The following is a 6845-nucleotide window of genomic DNA, read 5'->3' as shown; positions in this document are numbered from 1 at the left end:
CTCCAGGGCATTCGATCCAGGGAAGTCCCGCCAGTCGCTTGGGGTTAAATACAGGAGAATCGCTGCTAAGGGCAAATGCTACTTGGGCTGCATTAACAGACGTATCACTTCCAGATCACGAGAAGTACTAGTTCCCCTTCCCATAGCGCAGATTAGGTGTCACGCATCCAGTTCAGGGCAGTTGAAGAGAGAGGCAGACAGGCTGGGAAGGGCTCAGAAGAGGGCTGCAAGGGTGATCCAGGGACTGGGAACAGAGCCCTGAGAGGAAAGCTTTGGGCATGTTTAGCCTCGAGGAGAGAAGAAATAGAGGGCTGTGCCTGGTAGAAATGGACACCTGGCCATGGCTCCCACTCCTGATCTTGCATTGGACTGGAGGAGAGCCGTTCAAATACAGGCTGCCGTCATGTAGGGGGCGGTTCTCCAATGCAGAGGGACATGTGGCCACCCTGCCCCCTGGAATTGCCTGTGTGAGTCTCTGCATGGGCAAGGCATCCGTCTCGTCTTGGGCGACATCGAGCGTGGCAATGGGGTGGTATCAAGATGGTGGTGGATCATGGAACCCGCGTCTTCTGGGAAATTCATCGTGACGCTGGGGGTTCCCGATCGGCCATGAGCCAGCCTTCCACCCCTCCCCAGCCCTTGCCTAATCGCTCGCTCGTTCCCGTCCCTCCGACGCGTGACTAATCTCGTAAAAGGTGTCTCCGCAGGGAGAGGCGCGTTCCTCAGAAATGACTGACGGCGAGACCTCGGGAAGCGATCGCTCTCAGAGCCGGAGCCGGGCCTGCTGGAAACACTCTGGCTCGGCTTCTGCTTCTGCAGCGGGTGGCCGCCCCGGGCAGGGGGAGAGGGCCGCGTCGTCGGCCGAGCGCATCGTGGCTGGGGGCGTTTGGCACGGGGGCCGGAGCAGGGAGACTCACCAGGGCCGCGGATGTGTGCCCGGGCCTCCCGCCTCCCGGGGGCTCGCGCATCGCTGAGTCAGATCCGTTTTGCTTTCCTGCCCGGGTGATTTCATGAGCTGCGAGACGAGCCGCCTGGGTGTGCGTGAGGAGGGGCTGCCCGGATTCAGACTGAGGCGCAGGCCGCACGGGGGTCCGTGGGAGAGGGGGCAGGGCAGTGGCGCCGCGGAGGGGAAGCGAACTACCGGCCGGCCCTGCAGAGAGGAGTCCGGATCCCATGCGCAGGGGTCAGGAGGCCAGAGGAACATGTGCACAGGCAAGGCAGGGAGAACCCAGAATGCTTGTGCCCCAGGGTACCCCAAGAGACCATCTAGTCCAACCCACTGCTCCAAGCAGGAATTTTGGGGCTTGAGGATGCCTGGCAGCCCAGCCTCTGCTCTAGGAGGCATGCAAGAGCCCACTGCCGTCAGTTCCATTCCCAAACCCTCTTATGGCTTCAAGTGGCTTACTTTGCTTTTTATATTTATATGCCCCTTTTCATAGCAAGGCGCTCCAGGCAGCTTACACAGCCCTCCTCTCCCTTTGATCCTCACAACAACCCTGTGAGGTAGGCTGGAAGTCACGCAGTGAGTCTCATGGCCCTGTGGGAACTGGAAGCCAGGTCTCCCAAGTCCAGCATGCTAACCTCTACTCCACTCTGGCTCTCACAACAGCCCTGCGAGGTAGGATAGAAGTCACTCGATGTGTTTCATGGCCTCCTGAGCCCCAGTCCAGCACTCCGGCATGCCTGATGGAAGCATACTAGGAGTTATAAGACATTCTCTGTCTAAACGTGCATGGTAATATTTTCATATTACATTCTTGAGAGAAACCCAAGGCTGTTGCCCATTTCATCCAACTCCCCCTGGAGACTTGCTAGAGAAGGCAGCCTCGTTCAGCTTGCAAGTGTTTGCAGGATCAGCTCCAGAGCTGCAAGTGCTTTCAGGAGGAGAGCTGATCATGGGGAACAGCTGGGAGCGGCAGGAAGCTGGATCAGCGGCTGCGGCAAAGCAGGATACGCCTTTGCACGGCTCCCATCTCTGCAGCGTCTGGGCCTGGGAGGACTCCCCATTTTCCTGGGTCCCATGTCTGCCTCTGCTCCTGACAGTGAGGTAGGTCAAGCTGGCAGCTGCCTCGGATTCCCCAGCCCGTTTCCCACATCTCCCAAGTCCCAGGCCAGCACTCTGACCCCTAGACCACGCTTCCCTTGCACCTTAATGCTCTCGTTCTTACAGCTCCTCCTCTTCAAACCCAAATGGAGCAGGGCAGCTCTTCAAGGAGAGGATGCCCCAAATAAGAAGGGAGGGGGAGGTTTCTGGTATTCCCTCAAATAGACAGCAGGGTCTTACATAAAGTCCTTAAAGCAGCCATTTTGGGAAATCGCTTCCAACAGGGGCTTAGCTTCCAAGTTGAGCCCTCCAGTCCCCCAAAAGCCCGAGACCTCATGTGGTCTTAAACAGTAGATGTTTACACAATAAAATTCCTGTTCGTTCATGCTGAGTAGCAATTCTGGGCTAAATTCTTGTCTAGGGGCGATTTTATCTGTGTACTCAGGTCTTCTTTTTTTTGAGGGGGGGGGGAGTTGTCCTTTAGCTCGGCAGCTTCTGGATCTGAGAAACTGGCCGTGTTCCATCTCTCTGTACCTAAATTTGTCCTTGGGGTTCTTTGGCCGATGGAAGCTCCAAAATAGCTGTTATTCCTGCTTCCCAAACTGTATTTTGTAGGTTTTGCTTTTCATAAAGCAAAGTGGTTTGGAAAGCCCAGGCCGGGTCCTCGTTTCTCTTTTAAAGTAAAAGCGCACATCTGGAGACGTGATGTTTCCCAGGGTGTGCCGAGCTCAGGAGAAATAATATGAGCCCTGCGGGTATTTTGTTTTTTTGCCCTCCTGTAACTTTGCTTCTCGGCTGGTCTGTGATGACTGCAGGTTTGGAAGGTGGGGAGCGATTACGGGCAGAAGGACACGTGCCCCTTCCAAGGCCACCCGCACCCCAGTGTGGCTTGTGGGTGGGACTGGGCGGGCGCGGGTGGTTTCAAGGGTGAGGGCCACGGGCCGAAGCTGCCGCTCTCCCTCCCTGGAGCCGCATGGCCTTCCAAGGGCATTCCCCAAACTTGTGCCCTCGGCAGTGAGCCCGAATGCTGAGCTTTGGAAGGGAGGAGAGGGGTATCGAGCTGAGAATTCTCACCAGCAGCTCCTGCTCCTCTAATTGCTCTTCGCCTAACGAGGCTAGTTTCTTTTGTGTCGGACTTCTGCACTATGCTTCCATTGGACCTTTCAGCCAGTCGGATGGGTTTGTGTTGATAAAGTGCTTGCTTCGAAAGCCAGTGTCCGGGTCTCCTTGGAAAGGAGGACAGGATGGCGATCGGGACACCTGCTTGCGTCTCGCTTCCAGCCTTTTACTCTTCCCGCCCTGCTCCTCCTCTTTCCGTCCTGCTCCTCCTCTTTCAGTCCCTTGGCCTTGCTATTTCCACTCTCCCCTGGACGTGAGCCTTGCTTTTCCTCTCCTTTCCCACCCCTGGCTGCTCCCTTCCTCTCCCTCCCTAGCTCCAGGCCTCCTCCCTCTCGCCCTGTTGTGTTGGATCAACCCAAGCTGGTCGTCCTGCCATCTCCATCAGAGTCCCCCTCTCTTGATTCTTGGCTCTCCCAGTTTTTATTTTTGTTTCAGAAGGTCTCTCAATTAAAACACAGAATTAGGCATGCCGCATGGTGTCTCTAGTCCCATCTTTATGTCCAAGGATGCCTCTGGCCCCGTGTTTGAGCCTCCACGGCTTACTTTCAGTGGAAGGACAGTTAAAGGAGAAGGTAGATTCCAAAAAGCACCGCTGTGTTTTGGAAAGCCATTGCCCTGCCTTGTAATTAGGTCTTTGGACACGTTCCTTCTCTTTTAGACTCTCCAGCTTGCCTTCCGGGAAATGGGTCCTGTCCCCCCATGGCAACCATTTTATGCATGCAAAAGCTCCTCCCACCATGGTGACCATTTTGTGAGAGTGCCCACGATTCTCCCTGAGCATTCCAAATGTGTCCCGTGGACCCCAAAAGGTTGGGGAACCCCCGGATAAGCCGCTTTGGTTGCCAATTGGTGGAACATTTCTGGTCGGACTTTTCTTTTTCCAAATGAATATGATTGTTCTCATCTGCCCTACTTTTCTGGACCTCTGCCTCTGTTGCTGATCAACAAATGAGTAAACGATTGTGGAATGTCAGGTTTTGGCTGTTGGAGCAAACTCCAAGACCAAACTGACTACAAAGGCCTGGTGCGACGTTGATTTGATCTCTCTGCTATTTCCTCCCATTTCTCGGCCTCTGAGAGAAAACCAGACTGGAGGTGGAGGGGGAGAAAAGCAGCCTTCTCGGGAAAAATGAAGTTAGACATGGAACAGGCTGTCTTCAAATGACCCAGAGCTGTGGTCCCTCTGTCTTAGTATTCTGTACGCTGAAAGGATACAGGGGTCTTTTGCACCCTGACCTGGCACTGTCTACAAAAGCGGACCCAGTGGGTTGACTAAATTGGTTGTTCTGCCTTTACTCTTTACTCCTCTTTACTCCTCTGCCCGTTCTTGTTAGTGGCATAGATTGTGACCAGGGGCAGAAGGAAAGCAATCGAGTCTTTGCAGGGGAAAAAGAGAGATTCCCTAGAGAGAATTTTGAACATTTCCTGAAAATCTTAGAGCTCTTGCTACCTTTGGTGATTGGGGGGGGGGGGGGGGGGGAATATGGCCTAGCCTATCTCACAATATTAAGCGCCATTGTTCCTGCAAAGGAATGCACTAGAAATCTATTAAAACAAGAAAAAGGAGAAAAAATCTAATTCTCCTTCCCGACTGCCATTTTCCAGGAGGTTTTAGAAACATAGAAACAGAGCGAGTCAGAAGGGGCCTCCCGGGCCATCTAGTCTGACCCCTGGCTCCAGCCGGCTCTGCTCACATTCAGAACAGGTAAGAAGGGTACTGTAGGAGTTGGCTTAGCGTTGCCTCACCTATGCGCCCAGGAGATCAGGGGGCAGGGGGCAGGGAAGCCAGCCCCAGCAGCTGTAGCCAGAGTGTGAAAGCACCAGTTCCTCATCTGGTTGGTCAGCAGCTGCCTCTGTCAAGTCCAGGAAACCTGGTTGTTGCCGAAGCAAATGAGGAACTGATATGCTTTGTCCGAAGAGCCATCAAAAGGATAGAGAGACACGTGGGGCAGGAGGGAAAGAGAATTTGAGAAGGAAGGAGCTTGAGCTGATGACAAAAGACCCCCTTGCTCGTCCCCGACTCACAAAATGCAACTTCTCCGGACCAGGTGTGTTTAGCTTGCTGAGCACCCTTCCTGTGCCCCGAATCAGCGGTCAGCCGCGCATAGACCATGGGGACCTGGGTCCTCATCCAGTCCATCCTCCCCCTTCCATAATAGGTTTTAGAAACATAGAAACAGAGCGAGTCAGAAGGGGTCTCCCAGACCATCTAGTCTGACCCCCGGCTCCAGCCGGCTCCGCTCACGACATGCCCACCATGTGGACGTCCAGCCTATCCTTGAACACCCGCACCGATGGGGCCTCAACCACCTCCCATGGAAGCCCATTCCACACCCTCTTAGAACAGTCTAAAGAATTAACAAATGGGCATTTTTCTTTAAATCCTTTTAGCTTTGCGAAAGAGAGAGAGAGAGACTGCGGGGGGGGGGGGGGTCGGAGAGACAATTTCCTAAATGAATGCCTGGATAACTCTTTGCTTTGGAGGGCTTTACAAAAAGCCTGTTTTCCTGGGCAGATCTTCTGTTTTTCTAACTGGTTCCTATTAATGGTTTGTTATGAATTCCAGGAATTTAAAAATGAGACCTTTGCCAAAGAGTAAAACTAAAGCTGGGTTTGGAGTGTGCTGTTGACTCCTGAGGTATAAAAAGGGACAGATACGATACCAGCACCCTACTTGGAGCCTGAAATGTTGGGGTTATGTGGAGTATGCTAACCATTGATATGGATTAATGAACAGTAATTAATAGGTTCTCCCTGCTGCAAGATTATGTTGGTGTTTCTACCCATAACTTACTTGGAAGCTATGTATAACCAGTTTCAAACCTGCTACCCAGTCTAAGATCCTAACCCCCAACCCCCAAAGCTGTAAATCCCTCCAGCGACTGATAAAACTACATTCCCCAGAATGCCTTGGATAAGAGCCATTAAACCAATGCCAAACCTGTTGTTAGTCCTATGGCCATGTTATGAGTCATACCCAGAGAGATTCTGGGATGCCAATAGAGAGAACTTGAAGTTGACAAAGTTTTCTGAATTCATCTGGAAGCTCGGTTCAGCGCACGTCTGTGTCAGGTCGCTCTGTTTCCCCCTGTCACAAGAATCTGTGGCTACTTCCACGCACATTTTTTCAAATGTCTGACGCGTCCTTTCCCCATTGATTAAAGTGTATTTACACGATGGTTCCTAGGTATGTATTTTTAAGGCCCATTTTTCAAATGGACATCGGCCATCAGATGCATTTCTAATTGTCTAATGTTGCAAATTATACGGTGAAGTTGGAAACGGACCACCAATTGCATCAGAGTCGATGTTCAATCCAGAAGATGAAAACATTAAAATAATACAGAAACCCTATCGCTCACTTGCTGCATGTGGAAAGCAAACTTTTGTTATTTAACATGGGTGAGGATATTCCTGCCAACTCCCCCGCCTGAGATTCATGGTGGTATGGTCCAGGAGGAGCTGTGCCACTCACTTTTCCTCTGTATTAGAAACGATGCAGGAAGGTGGATTTTGAATCTTAAGGGGTTTCTCATGATTTAAGGTTCTCATTGGGTGATAGGTACCAGAGGTGAGAGGCTCTTTTGAGGGGGATACCCCTCAAAAGAGGGGGGCAAGGACTGGTCAGAGGATGACCAGAGGAGGTGGGCAATGTTGGGAGTGGAGCCGGCTGGTGCCGGAG

General features: G+C 52.5%; 1 protein-coding gene across 1 annotated transcript in view; it reads left to right on the top strand.

Annotated features, from left to right (window-relative positions):
- Positions 1–1834: 1834 nt before the first annotated feature.
- MXRA8 (matrix remodeling associated 8) overlaps positions 1835–6845 on the top strand; it is a 30244-nt gene continuing 25233 nt past the window's right edge. The window contains exon 1 of the mRNA XM_044445252.1: positions 1835–2047. The gene's annotated coding sequence lies outside the window, so the exon portion shown is untranslated. The remainder of the gene's footprint in view (positions 2048–6845) is intronic.

Source organism: Varanus komodoensis, unplaced genomic scaffold (assembly GCF_004798865.1).
Source record: "Varanus komodoensis strain SLA01 unplaced genomic scaffold, ASM479886v1 scaffold48, whole genome shotgun sequence".
NCBI classification, from domain to species: domain Eukaryota; kingdom Metazoa; phylum Chordata; class Lepidosauria; order Squamata; family Varanidae; genus Varanus; species Varanus komodoensis.
This window is presented reverse-complemented; position numbering and strand designations above follow the sequence as displayed.